Source organism: Marmota flaviventris, chromosome 8 (genome assembly GCF_047511675.1).
Source record: "Marmota flaviventris isolate mMarFla1 chromosome 8, mMarFla1.hap1, whole genome shotgun sequence".
Lineage (NCBI taxonomy): Eukaryota > Metazoa > Chordata > Mammalia > Rodentia > Sciuridae > Marmota > Marmota flaviventris.
The window spans coordinates 10,465,699-10,491,800 of NC_092505.1; the positions used below are offsets into that span (position 1 = coordinate 10,465,699).

The 26,102-nt window shown below is 41.5% G+C and overlaps 1 long non-coding RNA gene across 1 annotated transcript; it reads right to left on the reverse strand.

Moving 5' to 3' along the window:
* Positions 1-10,236: 10,236 nt before the first annotated feature.
* LOC114087724 (uncharacterized) lies at positions 10,237-17,392 on the reverse strand. Its single transcript, XR_003581882.2, has 3 exons — positions 17,252-17,392; positions 11,459-11,675; positions 10,237-10,618 (listed from the first exon to the last, which is right to left on the reverse strand). It is a non-coding gene; the product is annotated as an uncharacterized lncRNA (long non-coding RNA).
* Positions 17,393-26,102: the final 8,710 nt, after the last annotated feature.

Genomic DNA, 26,102 nt, shown 5'->3' on the forward strand with positions numbered 1-26,102 from the left:
AGATAGCTATCTGCAATCCAGGATAACCTGGAGGTAGGTGCTGGGTATTGATCCCACATCCTCATGCATACCAAACATATACTTTACCCCAGGAACTGAATCATGATCTTGGAGAAATAAATCTCTGTTGGTTAAGCCACCCCATTATGCTTTTTTTTTTTTTTTTTGGTTATAAAGCCAAACAAACTCAAACAGTATGATTTTAATATCACCAATTTTTCCAGGAATGTAATTGCTGCACAAACTGGGAAAAAATGTACTTTATTTTGTTCAGAAATTTACCATGAGTTCTTCCTTTTGGAAAGATCAGCACACCAATAACATCATTCGTGATATCTGAGTCAATAACAGATCTACCAGACAGTGTGGCAACTGTGTGGCATTTGTGATGAGCCCAGATTAAACAGGAAATTAGCATGATCTCATTTATAGGTTAGTAAGTTCTCTCTCCTTGCTGTGTCTTGGAAAGATTTGAAGAAGATTGGGGACACTAATAGGGAGGAGGCTCTTGTAGTTGTTCAGTAGTGGTAGAGTCCTGGACCAGGATATCAGTGGATGGATGGGTTGGAAATAGGAAGGTAAGTAAATAGAGTTTGGTTCTAGATTGGCTGTGTGGTTAGGGTCACATAAGGATGCAAAGTAAACTCCCAAGGTCCTGGATTAGGCATCTGTTAGATGGTGGTACTATTTTCTAAAATAGTATGTGTAATGTCTAATTTAATGTCTCAACTTGGCTAGGTCACAGTGCCCAGTTCTTTGATCAAACCAGTCTAGATGTTGCAGTGAAGGTACCTTTAAGATACGATTAACAGGGCTGGGGATGTGGCTCAAGCGGTAGCGCGCTCACCTGGCGGGCGTGCGGCCCAGGTTCGATCCTCAGCACCACATACAAACAAAGATGTTGTGTCCGCCAATAACTAAAAGAAATAAATATTTAAAAAAAAAAAAAAAAAGATACGATTAACAGACCTAGCACAGTGGCGTTCACCTGTAATCCCAGAGGTTCCGGAGCCCAAGGCAGGAGGATAGTGAGTTCAAAGCCAGCCTCAGCAATTCAACACTAAGCAATTTAGCAAGACCCTGTGTCTAATTAAAATACAAAAAAAGGGCTGGGGATGTGGCTCAGTGGTTGAGTGCCCCTGAGTTCAATCCCCAGTACAGAAGGGGGGGAAAAAAGGTATGATGAATATATGAATGAATAGATTTTTTTTATTAAATTTCTTTTAGTTGTAGATGGATTTTATTTATTTATCTTTATGTGGTGCTAAAGATCAAACCCAGTGCCTCACCTGTGCTAAGCAAGCCCTCTACTACTGAGCTACAACTTCAGCCCTGAATCAAATCGATTTTGAGTAAAGCAGATTACCTTCCATAATAGGGATGGACTCATCAAATCAATGTTAAAGGACTGAGGTCCCCTTAAGAAAAGGGAATTTTGCCTCCAGATACCTTCAAACTCAAGCTGCGACACACCCCTTCCCTGGGTCTCCAGCCGGCGGCCTGCCCTGCAGGTTCAGATCCCAGTCCTACATCCCGTGAACCAGTTCCTTAGGAGGTGAGTCACCTACTGCTGGCGGCCTCAGACTCTGCCAGAGATGGGTCTGCTTGAAGTAGGTGGAATTATTCCCGGGTTGGGTATTAGACAGGAATAAAACAAGGTTAAGATAATTCCATTCCTCGCCTCTCACCGAGTCACCCGCAGATTCAGCCGTGGCCTGCAGGCTTCCGATTTTCCCTTTAATTTTTCAGCTGGTGATTTCTGGAGTTGCTCCATTTGGTACTTCAGTGTTTGAATCACCAGACATGACTGATTGTTTCTGCCTGTATTTATAGCCTCATCTGTTTAATAGCTGGATTGACAGTTGAAGAAAAGTTAAAATAAGACACAAACCGCCGCCCCCCCAGACCAAATCAGCACTGACCCTCGAGACGTGTTCTGCTCTATTCTGTTCTGTTGTGTCCCATTCCATTTTTTCATTCTCTTCAATGCTGCCTGAGACTCACTACACTGTCAGTATTCTTAGGAGATTGGTTCCAGGACACCCTCCCCATACTAAAATTCACAGATGCTCAAGTCTCTTAAATAAAATGGCATAGCATTTGCATAGAACTACACACATGCTCTTTGTGCTTTAAATCATCTCTCAATTACTTTAAAAACCTACTATGATCTTAATACTACATAAATAGTTGTTAGACTGTATTGTTTAGAGAATAATTGAAAGAATTCCCCACGCAAAGACACTTCGCCCGGAGAATTCCAATTTTATTGCAAAAAGCAGTGTGCTTATATAGAACTAAGGAGGAGATGGTAGGGTTTAGATAAATGGCAGGCAACCCGTTTATTGGCAAGTTCTTTCAGATATCAGCTCCGGAGCCCAGGAATTATTTATTTCTCATTGGGGCTAAGTTTCCCCGTCAGCGAGATTTGAAATTGGCGCTGGCGGGAGAGTTCACGTGGGCGGGAACTTTTCGCGCCACTGCAGAAAAGAAGAAGGTAGGAAGAAGAGGTGCTTAGGCGCCATGTTGGGGTTTTTTCTCTGGGGTATGGCTGCCGTTTATACTTTTCCCAACAATAATGACAAGAACGATGTTCAGTAGGGTCACAATTTTCCACCCAAATATTTTCAATCTGAGGTTGGTTGAAGTCATGGATTCAGAACCTGCAGATGCAGAGGATGAACTGTAAACTTATTTCACAAACCAGTTGCAGTTTGGAAAACATTGATTTGGAGAAAGACAAAGGAAACACCCAGGCCCTAGTGAAATGAAGGAGTGATTAAGAATGGAAACTGGTGAGGTATTTCTTAGGTAAAAAGTAGCTGTGCAGCCAGGCATGGTGGCACACACCAGTAATCCCAGTGGCTCTGGAGCTGAGGCAGGAGGATCACGAGTTCAAAGCCAGCCTCTGCAAAAGCGTGTTACTAAGCAACTCAGTGAGACCCTGTCTCTAAACAAAATACAAAATAGGGGTGAGGATGAGGCTCCATGGTTGAGTGCCCCTAAGTTCAATACCCAGTACCCCACCATCACCCCGCAAAACAAAAAGTTTCTGTGCAAACAGAGCAAGCGTGTCTCCTGGCCTTGCGACTCTTCCACTCCTATCATTGGCCAGAGCAGCCCCAGGAGGAGGGGGCTTCCTTCCCTAACTGTGTCTCAGGCCAGGGATCCCCCAGTGAACGACTGTGCCGCAGTCTGGCTGGGCACAAAATCACGAGCCACTCACAGCCTTGTAGATTCAAACAGCAATTCTTTACTCCCGAACTCACACCCAGCAATTCTTTACTCCCGAACTCACACCCGCACTCTACAATCATGTTCTGGGGAAATCCACGTTCTGGGCAAAATCCACACACTCCACCAGGCTCTGAATCCCAAATACTCTCTGAATCCCGAGAGAACTCAACGGGAACTCAAGGAGCGGGCGGGCGCGCCGGAGGTAGCAGGATACGCCCTATTCCTAGCAGGGTACACCTTAAACCTGGAACCGCCCTAAACCCAAGGGGCGGGATACTCCCTAATCCCAGCAGGATACACCCTAAACCTGGATCCGCCCTGGTCCAGCAGGATCCTCCCTAAACCTGGATCCACCCTGGTCCTTGAGCAGGGTCACCTTACTCAAACATACATGCAGTGTCACTGCAAATGACCTGGGTCCAAAGGCAAGCCCATTTCCACAATGGAGAGTCCTCCCTCTAAGCAACATGGAGTAGGCTGACAAAGAAATTGCCATGCGTCATTCCTACTTGGCAATGGCTCTCAGCACGACTGCTTATAGGTAGAGGGCAGGCTACAGGCTGAAGTTCCATTTCTTGGGAGCCTGTGTTTTCCAAACTTTTAGCAGGCCATGAAATCAATTTAGTGAGTCTCAGAATCATTAAAAGAAAAAAATTAAGAGAAAAATGTAATGGAATGGAATATAGACTAGAATAGAAAATAGGGTACATAGTACCTAGTAAGGATAAATACCAACCTGTTTTGGATTGTGTGGTGTACATAGTGGTATGTGTGTGATTTGTGATCTCTCCAGTGGATGTGTAGGTGGTGTGTGTGTGGTGTATGTGGTATATGTAATGTTTGTGTGGTATTTGTGTGTGAGGTGTGTGTGTGGTGTATGTGGCATTTTACCGTGTGTGGTGGGGTATGTGCTCTGTGAGGTGTATGTGTCGGATATATATGATGCTTGTTTTGGGGAGCATGTGCTCTATGTGTTGCATGTGTGTGTGTAATATTTGTATGGAGTGTGAGTGTATATGATGTGTGTCCACGTGGCATTTATTGTGGTCTGTGTGCATTTGTATGTGGTATGCATGTCTTTGGGGGTATGTGATTCATGTGTATTGGGTTGTAATCAGAAGTGGCTTTACCCTGAGACTAAAGAAGCTCAAACTTTAAGACCTACCCTTTTGCAAAGCCCTGAACCTAAGCTGGTGTTTGTAATGCTAAATTGTTGCATTCTTTCTTTTGAAGAGGGATGTATGAGTTTACTTTTCATCATGATAATGAAATACCTGAGGCAAAACTTACAGAGTCAAGGTTTATTTTGGATCACGGCTCTGGAATTCAAGATTGAGTAACCCCATTGCTTTGGGCCTCTGGTAAGAGTGGCACATGGTGGCAGGAATGTGTGGCAGAGCAGATTCACTTCATGAGCAAGAGGAAGAGAACAGGCTCACACTTTCCTTTGAAGGCCTATCCCTAGGACTTAAGGACTTCCCATAAGGCCCCACCCCTAAAATTCCACTGCCTCCCAATAGCACTACTTTTGGGACCAAGTTTTAAAAACAGGGACTTTTGTGGGAACACCAACCATAGCATTGGGAACCCTCCCAAACCATGGCAATGGATGCATTTCATTTCCCAGAAAGTGTTTGTGTTTGTGATGTTGTACGCTTTACTTCCTGTGAGTCATAGCTGAATGTGGGGGAAAAAATCCCAAATCTCACACTCCTACCCACTTTCCACACAGCCACCAGGCCAGCTTTTTAAATGTAAACTTGCTGTCTTGCGCAAAACTCCTTGAGCTCCCACAGTCCTTCAAATAAAATGCTGACCACTCTCCCTCGGGTCCAGGGCCCCCTGTTTTTATCCACACTTGTGCTGCAGCCTTTTTTCTGCTTCTCATCCAGCTCTGTCGCAAGCCATCCATGGGCTGAGTGTGTGAGCTACGTGCATTTGAGAGTATGAGGGGCCTGGTCTGCTGTTGTGCACTGATTGAGCTGTGCAACAAAAGAGTGCCTTTCCTCTGGCTCTGCCTGTGATCCCATACAGCACCTGACATGGGTGTGACCTGCCAAGATGTCAATCAATCTGCTGACCACAAGACATCACAAAGCAAGACTCCACCTTTGAAACCCAATTTTCTGCCTTATTTGGTGAAGAACATTCCATCCAACTTCCCTTGTGTGCGTCTCTCCTATAAAATAAAAAGAATCCAGGTGCATGTTCTCTTTCCAGCGCTGCCCAGTGTGGAGCTGACCCTTGGGGTCACAGAGCAGTCCCACCCTTGATCTGAGAAACTCATGTTCATGTGCTGTGTGGTTTCTTTGCTGTTTTCTTAGTTATTGATACAACCAGCTCCTTTGAAGCCAGCTCATCTCACGCGCTGGGCCAGCTGTTGACACAGCTCCTCATCCCATCTCCACTCCTGCTTTGCTGAACCAGTGTTCTGCCCTCAAATGCTTCATCTGCTCTTTTCCCAGTGGAACTGGGCTCATGAAAGCTGTTCTCTTCTCCTAAAGACCCAGGTTCTCCTTTCCCTCCTGGACTCAGCTTAATTGTCCCTTCCTCCAGGAGGTCATTCCCTCTGCATCTAGGCTGGTCCATGAGCAGGACTACAACACCCTGGATTGTATGAAGCTGGGGCAGGAGGGGAGAATCAGGGAGGAGTGAGTCTGTAGGCTGGGCTTGATGAGGTCTGATAAGACCCTTAACATGTTAGAACTGTAAGGGTAAAAGAAATTGAAGTTAAAGCGTAAAAGTTAAAGGGTAAAAGACCCGGTATTGTAAAGTTTCTAAGCTGCAAGGTCTGAGTTAAAATGTAAAGGATTAGGTATTGTTAGGTTTCTATGCTACCTGCAAAACCTGAAATTTCTGTAGCTGTTAAGACAATGCTTGGAACCGCCCAGTAAATATTTCCCCTGACTACTTGGTTGTTTAATAACTGAAGGGCTCTGTGTGGTCGCACGTAGGCATCGCAGGGCTTAAACCAATCAGTTTGAATGTGTACCCCGTTTAGAACTGACCTATCACTCCCGCCTGACCTGTTCCCGCCAATGAATGAACTAATCATGTTTAGGAATTGTTGTTTTATTTTCCCGCGGTGTATGATGATTTGTTAAAGGAGACTGTGATGTATGTAAAGTCCCGCCCTCCAAAAAAAGTGTACTTAAGCAGTGCTCAGCCCCTGCTCGGGGCTCTGGGCTGCTTTCCCTTCTTGAGTTGGCACGGAGCCCTAGCATGCTAGATCAATAAATCCCCTTCTGCCAATTGCATGAGTGGTCACTTGGTGGTCTCTTTCTCCGACGCTTCGCCGGACCCTTACAGAACTACCCGTGCTGCAAGAAATTGAACTCATGCTCTCAAGTGGGTCTGCAAGGCAAACTTGACTTCTTCCAGAAGAGCATGCTACCAAACCTGGCTAGCAAGCACTCTGGGGCTGGAAGTCTACCTGTTTTTGTATCTAATGTAGCACTGCCCCTTGCCCTGACAGGAGGAGCTCGGGGCTACAATCTATGTGATTAGCTCATTTTAAAATTGGGGCAGGCAAAGGGCTATAGTTAGAAATGGCTACAATTGGATTTTCTCATTCTAATTAAAACTAAATACTGTATTCTGAAAATGAACCAGTGACCTATCTCTTTCTCACAAGCCTTCTCTGTTTCTCTTTATACGTTTTGGTTTCATTTTCATTTTGTATTGCCATCCATCTTAGATATATTAACTTTTTGAGGTGGAGATTGCCCGTGGTAATGAGTTCTCCCCTTTTTAGCAGTTTGAATAACCATCCTGGTAATTAGGAACATTCGGTAAGGTCCTTTCCGGCTCTGTAGAAGCTTGTCTCCCTTCCAGGTTTTGATTAAAATCAAGTCGCCAGGTTGGAAGTGATGAATTGCAAACTTCAGGAGAGTCTGAGAAGCAGTTTATAATAACCAGACCATCAATCAATAAATAAGTAAATAAAATAAAGCTCAGGTAGGTTTCAAATTGACTCAGAACAAACTTGTGACTCTGACAGAGCTTTTTGTGATATTTATCAGACACTTTATAAAAACCCTTCCTTTATAACTTCCCAGTTTAGCTTACTTTCAGGAGGACTGACACAAATGTATGTCTCAAGTAAAAGTACCATTGTCTTATCATTTAAATGTCCATGTATGTCTGGGTTTTGGTCCTACTTTCTTGCCAGGTGTTTAAGGCCAAACTGGTCAAAATTGACCTTTTCCCTATCTACTGTTAGAGTTAGCTGAGAGTTGTCAGGGATCACTTTTGGAAATTGTGAGAAGCCTCTTGGCTCCTTTAGCTTTTATTCTACCAGTGGTGCCATCTGCCAGGATGGGTCAGTGTCTTGCTGACCTTTGTGGCTTCTCTTGGAAGCATCAGGGACATTTCCTTCTCCAATGACCTTCCTCTTTGCAGAACGTGCACTGGTTGGCCTCCTGTTTTCTAGGGTCCTCTTGATACTCCTGATTGGGAGCTCATCAGAGTTGCAAGGCCCTTAGAGAAGTTCTGGTATTCCCTGAGTTTTGGCTGACCTAAGAGGTCAAAAGCCAGAATATTGGCTATTTTTCCTTAGCTCTTTTATTTCCTTGACTTTGGACTCCAGGTTTGGTTTTAAACATCAGCAGGAAAGATTCACCAGTCTTAAAGTGGGAGTAATGGGTCATACTTTAAGGCTATAATTTAATTAATAGTAATCCCTTTTGTTTAATAAGGGTCAGTATCAGTACTAGAAGTCAGCTTTATATCCTATCTGTCCTATAGGTGATGGCTTATTGTCTCAAATTAATTCCAGTTGTTCTATTTGAAGCAGTGGTTCTGCAAAACATGACCAGAGAACAGTCAGACATTTTTACAAGGAAAATACAAAATGAAACTAACATGAGCAAAAACATTCGGTTTATATAATAGCTATAAAACAAATCCTAAACCTTTATTTTGAGATCCCAGTAATCATTACAACAAAAATCTCTCCTTTGAACTTTAAATGAACTTAAGTTTAGCTTACTTTGGAGCCATCCTAACATGTAGTAGGGTGAGAAGCAGAACCTTATCTCAGGTAAGGCAGGACTCTTGACAAATAATACAATTTGACATTACATATGAAACATGAATTAAACAAAAACTAAGAAAGCACCTAACTTCCCTTTGTGGGATAAATGGCAAAATGCTTTCATGTTTACAATATCAACCTTTAAAGAAGTAAGGATCTCCTTACTGTCTTTCAAAAAATACATTTAAATTCCAGTCCCATTGTAAAAAGTAACACAAAATTATATATATATATATATTTGATATCAGGTTACCTTCATCCAGTTACAGAATATTAAATGACATAAATAAATCCCCAATTAAATTTGCTATTTCTATATAAATATGAAGGAGATTAACATTATAGACCACTTTATTTTGGTGAACACCAGCTTGGTGAAGCGCTCCTCTAAGTTTTTAAATGTATACATATCTCTAGTCACATATATTAAGGTTGTGTGGCAAAGCTGCTTCAATTCATGTTTTGAAACTTTGTCCAGAAGAGAATGGATCCCCATTAATGCCTCACTCTTAAGGTGTGTGTGTGTGTGTGTGTGTGTGTGTGTGTATTTTTTCTTCCTGGGGCAAGTTATTCCCTCCTTAAACAAAATCTCAGTTCAGATAATATTGATCACTTTTCTCAGGGTCCCTATGGCCCAATTAACCTTACTCACTTTACTAGACCTCCAGCAGAGCAGGCTATCATTTTCTTTCCTGGGACCGACCCATTTGCAAATGAAGCTGTTGCACTTTGTGTAAAAATGTTACCTGCATGTTTAATTTACACAGCAAATTTTACCCCGGGAGAGGGGTGGACAATCTGGCATACACAAAGACAAAACAAAACGTGCCTTAATCCCCGCCCCCCCAGCTTGTATTCAGAGTTGGCACACAGGAGATTGTTAACCTGACCTGCATCCCTTATCATTACCATAATGCCGTCAACTTCAGGTGATTCCCCACTGTCAGTTGTACCCAGATGCTCCTTTGGGGCCTTTTTCTTACACGAGGCATATTGATATTCAATGATGGAGGCCCTTTTCATCTTTTTCTTTAGGCCTCCTTGGATATCCCTTTGCATAAGCTGCCAACGAAACACAGGTTGGCTTTTGTTTCTGTTCCTCCCAGACATTATATGCCATGAAGGCACCATCAACTAGTTGTGAGGGGTTTATGTCAGTTTCTCCTCCCTGTCCAATGAAGGTCACATTGACCATATGGAGACTGCTAGGGACCTCCCTATATAGAAATCAGTATTACCAAGACATAGATACCTGCATACATGGGAACTCCAGGAGGACATTTGTTTTAGTTCTGTGGGCAACAGGCTGGACTCTACCCTGAACATCCTACTAGATCTTAAAAGGGGAGAACATTTTTTTTTGTCCCCAGATTATAATCTAATAGCACTGGAGACCTTTGTTATGTCCTTTGTGACTAGCAGTTTTCACCCCCTGGATAAAATAGGACAGTTAATCATCAGGAACTCAGGGTAACAGAACCCAATCAACTTATTATTATTATTAATTTAATGTGAAGGCCACCCACCAAGGTTAAAGCTTCCAGTGAACTCCCTTGTCTCAGAGCATCTGGGAAAATGGAAGTTGGGGTGGATCCACATGGAAGTTTCAGAAAAAATTTAGATTTGAGAACTAACAGGGTATAGTCAATTAGACAACCATGGGCCAAGTCAATAGACTTGGTACCCTCCCAGTGCCTGTACAACACAGGTTCCAACCATTAGCCCCAACACTTTTTTAATATCTGCTCATCATGGACTCTGATCAGTGCCTTTATCCAGAAGCCGTAAGTGGAAAAAAGCCCTCTCTTTAGGTTCCCCCTTGTGTCATAGGAGCTCAATCTTCTCTCATTCAAACAAATCTTACTCTTTTTAAATAAGATGAAATACTTCACTCTTTTGACAGTACTTTAATCAAAACTCAGCTGAAGCTTTTTATATACATATAGAATTACACCTGTTAGAATTTTAACACTTGGCAACCTCGCTTTTAGGTTAAGACTCCAAAACATGCAATCTTGAACTTTTTATTTTATTTTACCAATTTGTAATGGAACCAAATATATGTTACCTTATGGAATTCAAGAAGCCAAGAGTACCTGAATTTATACTTAGTTGATGTTTTAGTACTTTAATTTTGCAAGTTAATAGATGTGTCCTCTAACAAAACATATTCATGAAGATTAATCCCATTTATGTTAAATCAAATTTACCCATGAAAACCAAGGTATTGAACAAGACTAGTTAACACTTTAAGTCAGTTATTCCTGCCAAAGAAAAACCCTTAGAAGCAATGGACGTTGCACTTGAAACATTTTATGGAAACCAACACTCTGATTGGCTGGCCACCTAGAAAAAAAAATGTGTAGGTTAGTAGTTTCAAATGCATCCTTACTCTTACCCGTTTAGATTGACCCTTTTTGTTAAAGTTTTATTTAAGTCATGTTAATTGAAAGGCATTTGGACCCATTCATTAAATTTATGAGTACTCATTTATCTATGAGCCAATTTTGATACCATGTACGTGATATATATAAACACAAGCACATATGTAGACACAACATATAATACACAGGTGTGCATACATATACATGACACAGGAAACAAAAATCTTGTAATTTTTGGCAGGTATTAGATCTCCACAGGTAGGAGATAATAGCTACAGATATTTATTACAGTCTCTATTAGATCTAAACCTCTAGAAGTTAAAATAGGGTCTATCAAAAATTTTTATATTATGACTTAAACATAGGGCAGACCTGTAAGTTAGAAATATTAGGTGTGTAGTCTGTCAGGCATGATGGACACTGAAATCAAAGGTTCAGGTAGCCTTGTCCTCCACTGGGGTAGATTTTCTCCCACCACCACCACTGTTTATTTTCCCTATGGAATCATTTCATTGTCTTTCCCTGTTCCTAGGTCTAGAATTTTTATTTCTCATTTTTTTGTAGATTCCTATAATTAAGTCCCCCCTCTTTGTGCTCACCCCCCCTTATTGGAGTTTTCTTGTACACCCCAGACCCCCTGTGCACACTCTCCCATCCCACTCTCTTAGATGTGGTCTCATGTTTTGGAATAGTCTCAGTCAGACTCACACAACTTCTGGGATGGCCTGGCCACCAAGGAAATACTTCTTTCTGAGCAAGCGTGAGAATAGATTTCCCTCCTTTGATCTGTGCTCAGAGTTACCTGTCACGTGGTGCTTGCTTGGGTCCTTTCTCTGCATGGCCGAGCCACTTTCAATTTGGGGTTTGTTGTCAGCCTCAGGGATCACAGTTTCCTCCCCTACTCCGAGGCCACAACAAGGCAGCAGGATGTATCTCCTCTAAGGAGGGAGTCCTCATGACCCTTAGGTGATGGACGGAGCTCCATGTTGGGTGCCAAAATTGCTAGAAATACCGAGGTGCTGCAAGAAATCAAACACATGCTCAGAAGTGGGTCGGCAAGGCAAGCCTTACCTCTGCCACAAGCGTGTGCTACCGAACCTGGCTAGCAAGTGCACTTGGGTGGGCAGTCTGCCTGTTTTTATCCCTAACATAGCGCTGCCCCTTTCCCTGATGGGAGGAGCTCGGGTTTATAATCTGTGTGATTAGCTAATTCTAAAATTTGGGGCTGACAAAGGGAAGGGCTAGAGTTAAAAATGGCTACGACTGGATCTTCACCTCCTAATTAAGGCTAAATACTTCATTCTGAAAAAATGGACCACTGAATTTTTGACTTCTCACAACATCTGCAACTCCCCATTTTGTGGTTCAGGGACTTTTTGGCCTCTTTAGAGAACTGAGAATTCATGCTTCCTGCCTCACTGGTTTCCTCCTGTGTCTTTAGCTGAGTGAACATGCAGGGCCTACCCTAGCAAGACCCAGGCCTGCCTTCCCACCAATCCAAGCACACTGCGTTGTGTACCAATCTGGTGATGAGCACAGACTTTAAACCATAATCATTAGGGACTCAAAACAAGGTAGGCAATATAATTTTTAGAAAACATCTATATTTTTGAAATACAGATACTCCTTGATTTACCCCAATAAGCCCATTTGTAAGTTGAAAATATAGTAGATCAAAAATGCATTTAAGGCATCTAACCTATTAAGCATCCCAGCTTAGCACCAGGCACAATGTGGAGCGTGGGCTGCTTTTCCTTTGTGAGCACCTGGCTGACTGGGAGCTGCAGTGGGTCAGACTGAGCATTGACGGCCTGAGAATGACCCAAATTCAACATTTATAGCACATTTTCTACTGATGCATGATGATTCTTTGGCACCATTATAACATCAATCAATTTTAAGTCAAACCAACACTTTTTAAAGGTTGACAAAGTTGAAACCTGAATAGCTATTACGGCTGAAATATGCCACCCCTTCCCTATTTGTATGTTGAAGTCCTAACCTCCAAGTACCACAGAATATGACAGTATTTGGACAGAGGACCTTTAAAACTATAACGAAGGTGAAACTAGGTCCCTAGGGGGGCCTCATAAGAGGAGATCAGGGCATGGACACACAGAGAGATGGTCACATGAGAACACGGAGAGAAGTCAAAGAGAGAGGTCTCAGAAGAAACCAACCATGCGACACCATGATTGCAGACTTCCAGTCTCCAGAACTGTGAGAAAATACATTTTTGTTTTGTAAGCCACCCAGTCTGTGGTACTGCGTTAGGGCAACCCCGGAAAAAATCATGGTGGTATCTTGTTGGGGTCCACAGCTTCTCTATTAGGAAATCACTCCCTTTGCTGGTTCTTTGAGTCATTGACTTGAAAAACGAGAACATTGTGTGTGAGCAGTACAGCATTAAAGAACAAAGGACTTAGATTCCTTTCACGGAATCCTTTATGGAATTTATGTATTATAAGGAATATGGACTCTTTAGTGAATTCTTTGTATGCTCCTTCACCTGTAATCAAGTATTAAGAATGCAACTGGGCTCCCTTCTCAGGTCCTGCACTGGAAGATTCAACCAATCATGGATAAAAAATATTTGGAGAATATATTGTATCTATACAGAATATGTACAGACTTTTGTCATTATTTCAAAAGCCAACACACTATAACAACTATTTTGATGTATCATTTACATCATATTAGGTATTATAAGTAATCTAGAGATGATTTTAACTATATGGGAGTATGTGCATAGGTTCTATGCAAATAGTATGTTATTTTAAACAAGGGACTTGAGCATCTGAAGGTTTTGGTATCCTTGAGGGTCCTAGAAATCGTAACCCACAGCTACCAAGGGATAAGTATGTCTAGCAACTGGTGTGGCTCCCTCCTGTGTCCAGCATTGACCTTGTGGATGCTGGACTTTGAGGAAAGGGTGGGGGTGGACCTTGGGTGGAGCTCAGTGAACAGAGGGTAGTGTGGGAAGGCTGGGGTGGGGGTCATTCAGGAAAGGGCAATGTACCAACCAGAATGGAAGAATCAACCAGGGTGGGTGATAAAGTCATATGGCTCAGAGTCAGTTCATCATCTTATAAAAATAGTTTTTAATACCTCTCGTAAAACAATAGCTCTTTAGCTTAATCCATTGCTCCTAGAAATAGTTCACAAGCAAATCTTTTCTAAGCAGGGAATTGTTGTGCTCCTGTGGTTTACGGTATTTAACTCACATTCCTTGCTAGCTGAGTTATTGCTATTGTCCTCGCTCTCCTCCTGATGGTCAAGTCCTGTTGCCAAGGCCAAGAACAAAACAAATCTGGAGAAAGTGCTTAGTGAATTTCAGCTAGAATGTTAAACTTCCCATCATTTCAACCTCATGTCTTTGCTATGAAACAGTGGACAATCCAAGAAATTTGTTTTCTATCAAACTGAGAACAGAAAACATAGTCCCTGGAATAGTGCCCAGTAATTTCTTTCTTTTTTTTTTTTTTGAATGACTGAATAGTGATAGAACAACATGAAATGGAAACATGGGTAGCTTTGCGTTCCAAACGTGTGTAGTCACACTGCCTTTACACAATCCAAACCTAACCTATGGTCTGGGAAGAGGACAGCATATTTTTATAAAGAGGGCAACGAGTGCCCCTTCTGGATACATGAGGGAAGTCAGGGTGAAGGCAAAGAGGAGTGAGTCTGACCTAGGCCTCCAGGAGTGAGTCTGAGCACAGGGCCCAGGATTGGAATTAGGGGCTGTCCTGGCACGTCCAGGAGGCATGGAGGGAAGAGTGTGGTGAGACTACTCCCCTGGAAGGATAAGGTGGCTTTCCATGGCTTTGGCAATGACCCTCCCATTCACATATTGCAGAAGCATTTGCTGAATGCATCCCCAGTGCACACCCATGTGGGGGATGCAGCAGTGAACTTGAGGCCAGAGGCCCTGCTTTCTTAGGGCTTAGATTCTCAAGCAGGAGAAAGTCGACTTTATAAGCCTTTGTAACTGTGTTGAGTATAATTAAGGGAAATGGACAGAATGGCAAACCAATGTGAGAATGGAGAGCTGAGCCACGTCCAGGTGAGGGACTGGGATGGTTTCCCAGTGACAGTCACCTCTAAGGTGAAGCTTGGACAGGAAGCAGGAGGGCAGTGGTGTAGCCTTTCAGGAAGACAGAGCAGCCCATGTAAATGGTCCAGGCAGCAAGAGCCGTCAGAGCAGGGCTAGAGGGTGGCTCCTGGGGCCTCCATGGGGCTGTAGGTTGAGACCAGACCCAACAAGGATGCCCTCTGCTTGCTGAGTCCACTCCTGGGCTAAGCAGCCCAGGGAGAATGCCTTTCCCAAATTCATGTAGGGACCTCGTGGGTTGGAGGGTCCTGGGGCTGCTCATTCAAGGAACCGAAGGCATGTCACCTAGGAGGAGTCACACCTCTCTAACCAGTAAACTTGCTCCTTACAGATAATTACCTTCATCTTTACCTGTTTGCCTATCTGTAATGGTCACTCCATTCAGGGTGACCTGAATGGTCACCTCTTTCCCTGGTAGAGCATTTGCCTGACTTTTCCCCTTAAGGAGATATCACTTGTCCCCCTGCATGAACTGTCACCTTCCTTGGTCCAACCAAAGGCCTCCTTTGCTTTCAATCTATCAGATAACCTATCATTATGGTTTGACGGTCATTGCTCTGTGCCCAGTATGTGGCACATAGTAGGTGTGCAATAAAACATGGAGGTGAATGAACTGGCCTTCCAGAACACAGGGACCTCCCTATGGGAACGTCTCCTACTCTGCCAGAATCCAGTCCTCACCGTAACACTGGTACACGCTTCTGTGCACATTGTCTGCAGCCACCTAATGGGCTGTGCACTCTCTCATCTCCAGTTTCCCACTTCCCTGGGACATCAGCCCTCTGGACTCCTCCAAGAACAGGAAGAAGCAGTTTCAGAAAACAATGCACTGAGAACTTGCTCTTGACACCACAGAAGCAACCCGCAATACAATGATGACTATATATATATATACATATATATATATTTTTTTGATTCTCATTATTCTAGTCTCCTATGATTAGAAATTATAAAAAAGAAAGCATGGAGGTGGCATCGCTATACCAGACCTCAAACTATACTACAGAGCAATAGTAACAAAAACAGCATGGTATTGGCACCAAAACAGACTGGTAGACCAATGGTGCAGAATAGAGGACACAGAGGCTAATCCACAAAACTACAATTATCTTATATTAAATAAAGGAGCCAAGAACATGCATTGGAGAAAAAAATAGCCTCTTCAACAAATGGTGCTGGGAAAACAGGAAATCCACAGGCAACAAAATGAAATTAAACCCCTATCTCTCACCATGCACAAAACTCAACTCAAAGTGGATCAAGGACTTAGAAATAAAATCAGAGACCCTGCGTCTAATAGAACAAAAAGTAGGCACTAATCTCCATCATGTGGGATAATAAGACTCCTGTGCAAGAATTAACATCAAGAATCAATAAATGGGATGTACTCAGACTAAAAAGTTTCTTATCAGCAAAAGAAATAATCTGTGAGGTGAACAGAGAGCCTGCATCTTGGGAGCAAATCTTTACCCTCACACATCAGATAGAGCACTAATCTCTAGGGTATATAAAGAACTCAAAAAGCTAAACTCCAAAATAAATAAACAAATAAATAAATAACCCAATCAATAAATGAGCCAAGGACCTGAAGAGACATTTCTTAGAAGATGATGTACAGTCAATCAACAAACACATGAAAAAATGTTCATCATCACTAACAATTAGAGAAATGCAAATCAAAACTTCTCTAAGATTTCATCTCACTCCAGTCAGAATGGCAGCTATTATGCATACAAACAACAATAAGTGTTGGCAAGGATGTGGGGGAAAAGGCACACTCACACACTGCTAGTGGGACTGCAAATTGATGCAGCCAATATGGAAAGCAGCATGGAGATTTCTTGGAAAATTGGGAATGGAGCCACCATTTGACCCAGCTATCCCTCTCCTCGGTCTATACCCAAAGGACTTAAAAACAACATACTACAGGGACACAGCCACATCAGTGTTTATAGCAGCACAATTCACAATAGCTAAACTGTGGAACCAACCTAGATGTCCTTCAATAGATGAATGGATAAAAAAAATGTGGCATATATACACATGGAGTATTACTCAGCAATAAAGGAGAATAAAATCATGGCATTTGCAGGTAAATGGATGGAGTTAGAGCAGATAATGCTAAGTGAAGTTAGCCAATCCCCCAAAAAACAAATTTTGATATAAGGAGGCTGATTCATAGTGGGGTATGGAGAGGGAGCATGGGAGGAACAGATGAACTCTAGATAGGGCAGAGGGGTGGGAGGGGCAGAGAGGGGGCATGGGGTTAGAAATGATGGTGGAATGTGATGGTCATTATTATCCAAAGTACATGTATGATGACATGAATTGGTGTGAATATACTGTGTATACAACTAGAGATATGAAAATTGTGCTCTCTATGTGTAATAAGAATTGTAATGCGTTCTGCTGTCATATATAAATCAATCAATAAATAAAAAGCATGGTCCATTGGGGGTGGGAAGGAAACATGACCCTGACCTGTGACAATGGACGTTCATGAACCATCACCATCACTGGGGCTTGAGCAGGGTGTGCCAGGTTCTGGTCAGGATGAGCTCAGCCGCTGCTGCTGTCAGGTCTTGCTGCGCCACATACTTTTGGGGACAAGTGTCATGTAGGCAGTTCTACGTTCGCACACCATTTCACCTGTGGTGTTTTTCTCTGTGGCGTGACCAGGGCATCTCCCTTCTCTTCCTCTTTCTCAGTACTGTTTCAGCTTCTGAGACACCACGGGACTGACACTGCCAGTTCTGCTTATGTGCAAAAGCTGGTTAACAACTGCCAAGCATTTCTTCCTCAGCTTTTGCTCAGCTGCAACTGACTGATTATTCAGCCTTAAATAATATCATTTCCTCTGAGTACAAAATGCTTAAGACTAAGAAATTTCCTGCCTACATAGTATATTATTATTTTTTTTCTTTTTCTAGCATTTGCTGTGTGGTTCAAATCTCATATCTTAACTTGTCCTTCCACAAACGGTCAACCCACTCTGGTGTCTTATTCCATCTGAGTCTTTCCTACTTCCACCTACAATCTTAATGTCCCAGGCACTTCCCCCTCCCAGCCAGTCTCCTTACTTGGGCTCTGCCCTAGAACAACTCAGCTGTTATCTCAAATACGTCTGATCACTCCAGCTTGGACAGCTCTTGTGTTCTGCATGCAAACTATATATTTTTCTAACATACCAGTAAATTTTTAATAACTTCGGATTTATGTACCAGTATTTTGTAAAGTGGAGTGGGGGATACAAAGAATAGAAATCCAATCTTTTTTCAGCAGCAGCATCCAAGTACATGTGGGCATAGAAAAGAGTGAGATTCACGATTCAGGGTACTCTGGCATGAAATACTGCCCATGTCTCTCCTCTTTGATGTACAGGAAAGAAGGATATTTCTAGATCTGATGCATTCCCGTTAGCTAGCATTTTCCTAACCCAGAAAGTCTATGGAACTTAGAATCGATGGGATATTGTCACAGGGGCAATCTTAAATATTCTCTACTCAATTTGTTTTTTTTCCCATATTTTTACTGGTGCATTATCATTATACATAACAGTGGGATTCATTGTTACATATTTGTGCCTGCATACAATATAAACAATATAATTTGGCCAATATGGTTCCCCAGAATTTTCTTTTCCCTCCCCTCATCCCTCTTCCTGGTATACTCCACTGGTCTCCCTTTTATTTTTATGTCTCTATTTGTAAGAAAAGTCAGACTTAGAGACAGTGATACTCTATCGCAGCACATACAGCTCTCCATCCAGGGGCTGCTACTAAGGATGGCTGGCAAAGCTAGGGTTCTTTTCAACCCACAGATCACACTTCACAAAAATAAATGAAGTTCTCCAGCTATCTTTGCCTCCAAACTGCTGACTGCAGTTGCTGTCCCATCCTCCTGTGTGTCAGCATGTTGAAGCCTGGAGGCTAAATCAGTGGATTCAGGCGGGGATATTAAACCCCACCTCACAGGAGTTGTTATGAAAATTCAATAGAAGTAATCTTGTGAGATCACTTAGCACTGTGCTGGCACTGAGTGTGGTCACCCCATAAATACTTGCTGGATGAAATATGTATATTTACTTGAGAGTCTGCTGTATAATTTTTCTTAAGGAAAGTATATACAGGAGACGCCTCCAAGTCGATATTGTGCCAAGACTAGAACGTGAGGGAAAGTGTCTTGGGGAAGAAGAGTTTTGCCCATTATGGCTTTATAGTGTTCAGTCGATTGGGTGTACGTCTTTCTTTTTTGCCTTCTTTGTGGAGTTCCATAAGCAATTATTTTGCAGGCAACCGATGTGATTCTGCAATTTGTATTTGGGGTAAAAATGGGAATTCATAACCCAATTGAGTCAAATGTATGAAAGATGATATATCATGAGCTTTGTAATGTTTTGAACAACCAATAAAAAAATATAAAATAAAATAAAATAAAATAAAATTTCCATAAAAACAAACAAACAAACAAAAAGAACAAACTGCTAGCTGGAGACTGTGATAATTAGGTCAAAGTCATGCAGCTGTCCCTAGTGGATCAGTTAGCTCAACCTGGCTCCATGTCCATGCACACTGATCTTAATCCAGCAGGCAGAATTCAAAAAGTGTGTGACCAAATCCCATAGGAAGGTTGACCCCAGATCAGGGCAAATCGCTCCCGCTTTGAAGAAACACTTCTGTGGTCAGCTGTTAGATGTCCTGAAGGTGGCGCTGTTTCCTCAAGATAAAAAGGCCTGGGGGCTGCTGCCATCGCATTTCAGTGCGTGTGAAATGATGGAACCTCAGTCCGTGAGGTAATTTGGGTGGTTCCCCTTGCTTTCTAGGCAAGGAAACAGATCCCGAGTGATAATATTCTTGCCCAAAGTCCCGTCACAGGTTCCCAACTGAGACTTGGCTAGACATGGACCTCCTGGATCATAAGCTTTTGCAATTTTTACTACACGAAGGGGTTACTGTTCCTAAATGGCACCAAGAAATTAATAATGTTTAAAAGAAAACGGAATGAGCCGTCATTTGATACCTACACTGGTGATATTTTCAAGGAATCAAATTATTGAATTTCAAATGTCTATTATACCCAACTGCAAGTCAAACTCCAGCTGTTTGGGCTTTTATTATAAAGAGAAGTTTAATACAGATCTGTGATTTAATGGATAATTTATTTTCCCCCTTTGAACATTTGAAAGAAGAAAAATAATTGGTGTGGATGGAATTTAATTCTATACCGTCTTCCTTGAAATGTAGGTGAAGTTAAAACAGATGAGTTTTCTGCTTAAATGATCACCATTGAGACAGCATATGGGTCTTGAAAGGTGCTGGTGTGTAGCAACCTGGTAATGAAAATAACTTGGAGGCAGCCATCCTTAACCCTTCCCTTACCATAAAGAGTGGAGCCTCTCAGGGACAGAGCATGTTAAGTACAAGCCATAGGCAGGTATAGAATCTGAATTCATCTTTTAGAAGGTTTCTGCTCTGAGAACAAAGTTCTTTAAAAAGTAAGTTTTATTCAGACATTATTACTGTATGTATATATGTGATTCTATGACCAATATGATCCTGCAACATGTACATTCAGAAAAATGGGAAATTATATCCCATCTATGTATGATATATCAGAGTGCATAAATGCATTTTACTGTCATGTATAGCTAATTAAAACAAATAAGAATTTTTTTAAAGTAAGTTTTATTGACTTTCTGGGTGTAGTGTGTACTTGGGAATGTGAGACTGCTTCCACTCTTTTGTTGATAGAGGTGGTCAAGATGTGGTCAGTGGGGGCTGGAGCCTGTCCTGTAGAATTCAAGGTCACCTAAACAGGTGGGGCTCATATCTCTGTTCTAGCCACTAGCTACAGCTTTTCTGGGGATACTGACCCAATAGTAGCCCTCGCCTTTGTGAGAGCAGTATCCCTTCCTCCATCTTGCGGAATTGGTTTTTAAGTATTCCTGTATTTCTTGCCTTCTTTCAGAGCTAAGGGACACTCATGAGAATTGATGGTTTCTGAAATAATTTTTAAAATATGTCCAATGCAATTTCTGAGACATATTTATACTAAAAAAAAATCATGGTTTTACTGAAATTAAAATTTAACCGAGTGTCCTGTATGTGATCTGGTGAAGCCCGTTGTGACCAGTGGCTTCTGGACCAGGCAGTGGCAGGGATATGGCCTCAGCAGAATTGCCATTTCCTTTCTCAGTCAACCTTCACCTTGTTCGCTGGGCCCTGGGCAGGGGCACCTGGGAGGTGGTGGCCATCTGTGGCCTTGTTGAGTCATCTCCACAGGTGACTTGTGGCTTTTGCTCTCCTGCACCTGTCTTCTACAGTCAGATAAGCATTTCCTAAACTAAGTACTCTGTAAAAAGCCAGTTCTAACAAATAAAACACACCTAAAAACTCCTCTCGGCATACAGTGCACTGTGAATGGATTTCACATCACACGCTGGAAGAACAATGTAGATCATTCCTTTATCCTGTGATTGAGAGAAACTTATGATTTGTTTTGTAGGCAACCTCCATATAGTCTGGGTTGCTGTTTTCCAAGTACCTTTGTTGTTGTTGTTGTTATTGTGACTGGGGATTGAACCCAGTGGCGCTTTACTACTGAGTTGCATTCTGAACCTTTTTATTTTATTTTATTTTGAGACAGGGTGTCACTAAGTTGCTGAGGTTGGCCTTGAACTTGGAATCCATCTGTCTCAATCTCTCAGGTAGCTGGATTATAGTGTGTGCTGTTTTTGATGTGGGATGTGTGGCCCCTCTTGCCTGTGGACATGTATGTGTGTCTGCTCAGAGTTAAGTCATTGGCTTCCAAATTTAGATACAGGGAAATCCTGTTTGCTATATGTATTTGCTACAAAATGGCTACCACTATCAAGCCAATGAAAAAACCCATCACTTCACATAGTTACCCTGTGTGTGTGTGTGTGTGTGTGTGTGTGTGCGCGCGTGCACGCGTGCATTAATACTTAATATCTCCTCAGTAAATTTCAAGTTATGATACATTATTACTAACTAGAATCATCATGCTGTACATAGGCTTTCAGACAAAATAATTTTAAATAATTGATTGTGGTATATCTTTTGGGTTAACAATTTTTCCCATGCAATTAGCAACACACTTTGTTTTTTATGATCTGTTAAGTAAAAAAGAATGAGGCCAATTGGGTGTGGTGGTGCACGCCTGAAATTCCAGGAACTCGGGAGGCAAGGCAGGAGGAAGCAGGAGGATGGCAAGTTCAAAGCCAGCCTCAGCAACTTATTGAGGCCTAAGTGACTTAGCAAGACCCTGCCTCAAAATTTAAAAAAAATAAATAAATAGAAGGAGCTGATGATGTGGCTTAGTGGTTAAATGACCCTGAGTTCAACCCCTGGTACTATTTTAAAATACATTAAATTTCCATTCTAAAACTAATTTGTGGCTGTAAAAAATTTAAAGAAGATTTTAGTTGCTTTTCCATTGTTCTCTAGTCTGGTAGTCTGGTAGAAGCACATTTGTTGGAATGGCAGGATTGGAAGGTTAAAAACTATTTTCAAATATTGGGATAATGAAATAAATTGTAATGTGTAGGTGAGTGTTTATATGTTACATTTGCATTTTTAATATTCTACTCATTAGTTATGTTTTGTGTTTGGAAAAATGGCACCCTGTGTTAGAAACCTCAGATGATCATAATAAAGTGAAATGCTCAATTAGCATGAAAAGTAAGAAAACCTACTGCTAACGTGGAAATGAAACCAACCAATCAACCAACACGTAAAGAGAAGCAAAACCAGTCACATTTAAATTTTTCTTTGGAATATATCAGAATGAAGTTGAAAAATTGAACACCAAAGTGAATTATTTAAATATAAAACTTAAGGATGAATATCAATGGTTATATTAATTTTTTGTTTATATGGTTTTCACATTAAAATAGAATTAAAATAATATATAATTTGCACATGAAATATAGAAGGTATGCCACTTGTTTAGAATAGTCATTAAAAAAATAAAACAAAACAGCATTTGATTTCTTGTCGCCAAAGTCAACCATTTACATCATAGAAAACTTAGGCTGTAGAAATGAACAAAAAAAGGAAAATAAAAATTACAGGTAATGATACCAGAGAGAATTCTTGTGGATTTTAGTGTATATCTTTCCAGTTCTTTTTTCTAAATATGCCTTTATTTTTTTTCAGTGATATTGCCCAATTTCCTTTAAAAACTATCATTTAATTTATTACGAGGAAGGATGAAACTGGAATGGAGAGGAAGGAAGATGAGATTTTTGCAAGGACTCTGATAATAACATATAAAACAAAGAACTATTGGACCAACAGAAAACGAATTGAAATAGTTCTCTGCCACTTTTAATTATGTCTAACTAACAATCCCTGATTCCCTGATGTTTTCATTGTTGGAGTCACATCTATTTTTTTTTGTGCGGGTTAAGAGCACATTTCTGCAGATTTAAGAATGTATGAATGGTGGGCTTGGGAGTGTAATCCAGTGCCCAGTGGAAGAACATGCCCAGCAGCATGCTTGAGACTCAGGGTTCAATGCCCAGCACTGAAAAAAAAGAAAATAAACAAACCCCCAAAACCCACAGAGCAGTATTTTCCTTTTCAACTGCAATTAATTTAAAAAATACTTGAAATTTCCATCCTTAATATATTTGGACTTTGGAGACTAATCACGCTGATTTAACAGCTAAGGCTGGTGTATTTCCTTCCTCCTCTGGTTTTAGGTGGAAGCACTTTTTAGGAAATGTTTAGTTTGGCACCTACTCTGACCTGCCTAATAAGAAGAAACCCAGCAGACAACTGCAGTAATTTCAGACCCAAGCCAGGGGCGACCAAGAGGACTGCGGGTCAAAAACAGACTAAATAGGTAGCAAAAGCTCCTACATTTGTGCAATTCCCCAAAACAGACAGTTAGAAAATGATAGAAACGTGAGACCCCAGGTAACAAAGATACTTAGTCTTCATTATAAAAAAAAATATTACAAGGGGGTACGGACAGGAACCAGTATTAAAACAATAAGAACAAAAATAGCCATGTGTTTCAGCAGGGTGTGTTACCATATTGTACTCAACATGAGGATATTAATTTCACAGTTTTCACAGATAAGTTTAGACATAGGAACATGTCACAAATAAGCAGCAATCTCAGTGAGGATCAATCTGCTGGGATTTCACAGTCTGCAATTTTTAAATTCAGCCAAGTCCCCAAGGGCCAATCAATATTGGTGGCAATTATTCTTAGTACACAGTTCAAATGAAATGGGTGTGTGTTTTTCTCTTTTATCAAGGTGGGAGATTGTGATATAGAAATAAGCAAACTCCCTTGTGACTGGCAATGGGCTCCTAACAGCTGCGGTGAGTCTGCCGTGGGTCTCTTTTGCCTGTTCCTCGGGAATAGCCCAATAATGACCCCATAATTTTAACCCTTGAATGTGAGCAATGTTTGCTAGCATGCTAGGAAAAACCTAGCATGTGTCAAACAAAGAGAATATGAAAAAACAAATACATGAACCAGCAGAAGCTCCCAAAGCAGCTGCTGGGAGCACTACCAAATACACAGATTTTATTTACACTCTGGTTTCTAAGTCGCAACCTCTTGAGGGCCGATGCTGGGGACACAGGTATGTTCTCACGAGGCAGAGACAGTTTATATCCTAGAGGGAAAGGTAGTGAGAATCTTTTTTCTCTCTTTTAATTTCTGAAATTATGTAATTACGTAAGATACTGATTTCTGCAAATTGATGGATTTTATTCTTTGAAGTTTTTTTTTTTTTTCTTTTCATAAAAATTTTTTTTGGTCATGATTTTGGGAGGCTGGGAATTGAGACATACTGAAGGTAAGGAATGAGGAATAGGAAATCAAAGGAGAATCAGAGCTTGAAATGACAGTTCATGATTCTTTTCCTGATGGGGCCCAAGTTTTCGTTAGCTGGCGCTTACCTGGAGGGATTTGGTTAGCAACATAACAAAATTCCTCATCGTGGGAGAGAAAACAGGACAGAAAAATGCACTCCATTACAGCAAATTAGGATGGGTGTGTGTGGGAGTTTCCTCATCCTTTTGTCTTTAGCCTGATCCTAAATTGAGCTTTTCATCCTATTTTACTTTTACCTAGTTAATGGCTTCAAATGTCACAGTGCTAGCAATCTAAAATTATTTGAATGTCATTTTATGTTCAATAATAAACATAACAGCGAATCAAAACCATGTGCTCTGTTTCCACCTGTGTTTTCTAACTACCACTTCTTGTAAATAAATGAAAAATTTTGGAAAAGAACTAAAGTTACAAATAGAAAAGGCCCGTAATAAAAGCCGCCTGTTGGTTTTATAAACCCAGTGGTCCATTAGGCGCCTTAGAATGATGGGTTTTTCTTATGGAATTTGTTCATTTTTTTTTTCCCACTTGGAAAGAAAAACTGGAATGAATCAAGAGGAGATTTTAGAAAAGCTGTCAGGTCATCAAATCTATTTGCCCTTTGAGAGTTCCAGATTCTTGTGGAGGAGACCTCAGGAGAGGAGAGAGGACAAGCCAGGGAAGCCAGCCTGTCACTGATTTCAGGATGCTTGCTCACAGAAGGTGCATCGAGGGAGTGCTCATTCACTTACAATTCTTTACTACCACGTAGTTGCTCACGATTCTTTCAGTTTCTTGGGGAGAGTGGGTCAAAGTCTCCTGGACTTAGGTGCTGGAGTGAGTATTGTAAAAACCTCAGAAATACTTTTTCTTCCTGTCCTCCTCCACTTTGAAATGGTTCAGAATAAAGGTTCCCAGTGGCGGTCGTGACTTGTGGTTAATATCATTAGACCTCTGGTTTGGATTAAGGATGTTAATTAGTGTCTGTCCTTGACTTTTCCCAATTAAAGCATGGAGGACTTGGTACTAAACACCTGGGCAGATTACCCAATTAGGTGAAAGAAACATACACAGTCGTTCACAGGTAATTATTTTAACTTTTCTCTGCTTGTTTTGGAATAAACACGTGATGAAAGGGGTATCCTTTCTACCCTATGAACTGTGAGATTTCAGCTCCTGGGCAGGGAAGCAGGGTTGTCACTGCCTTCTCAGTAGACAGTGTTGGGTCTCTTATATGCAGAAGGGGATACATTTGCTTTTCTTTCCCCTGGACAAAGGAGAAACACGTATGCCAGTCATTCCTACTCTATCACCCACACGCTCCTCTGATAAGGCAGTTTCTTTAGATGAGCCAGGAACATTCTAGACTCTTCAGATGTGCAATGCTCATTCCTGGAAATGTGCTTTTCTGTCCTGGTGCCCAATGATGTTGGGGGAACTTCATGGCTCTAAGGGTCAGGCATCTTTTATCCTTTAG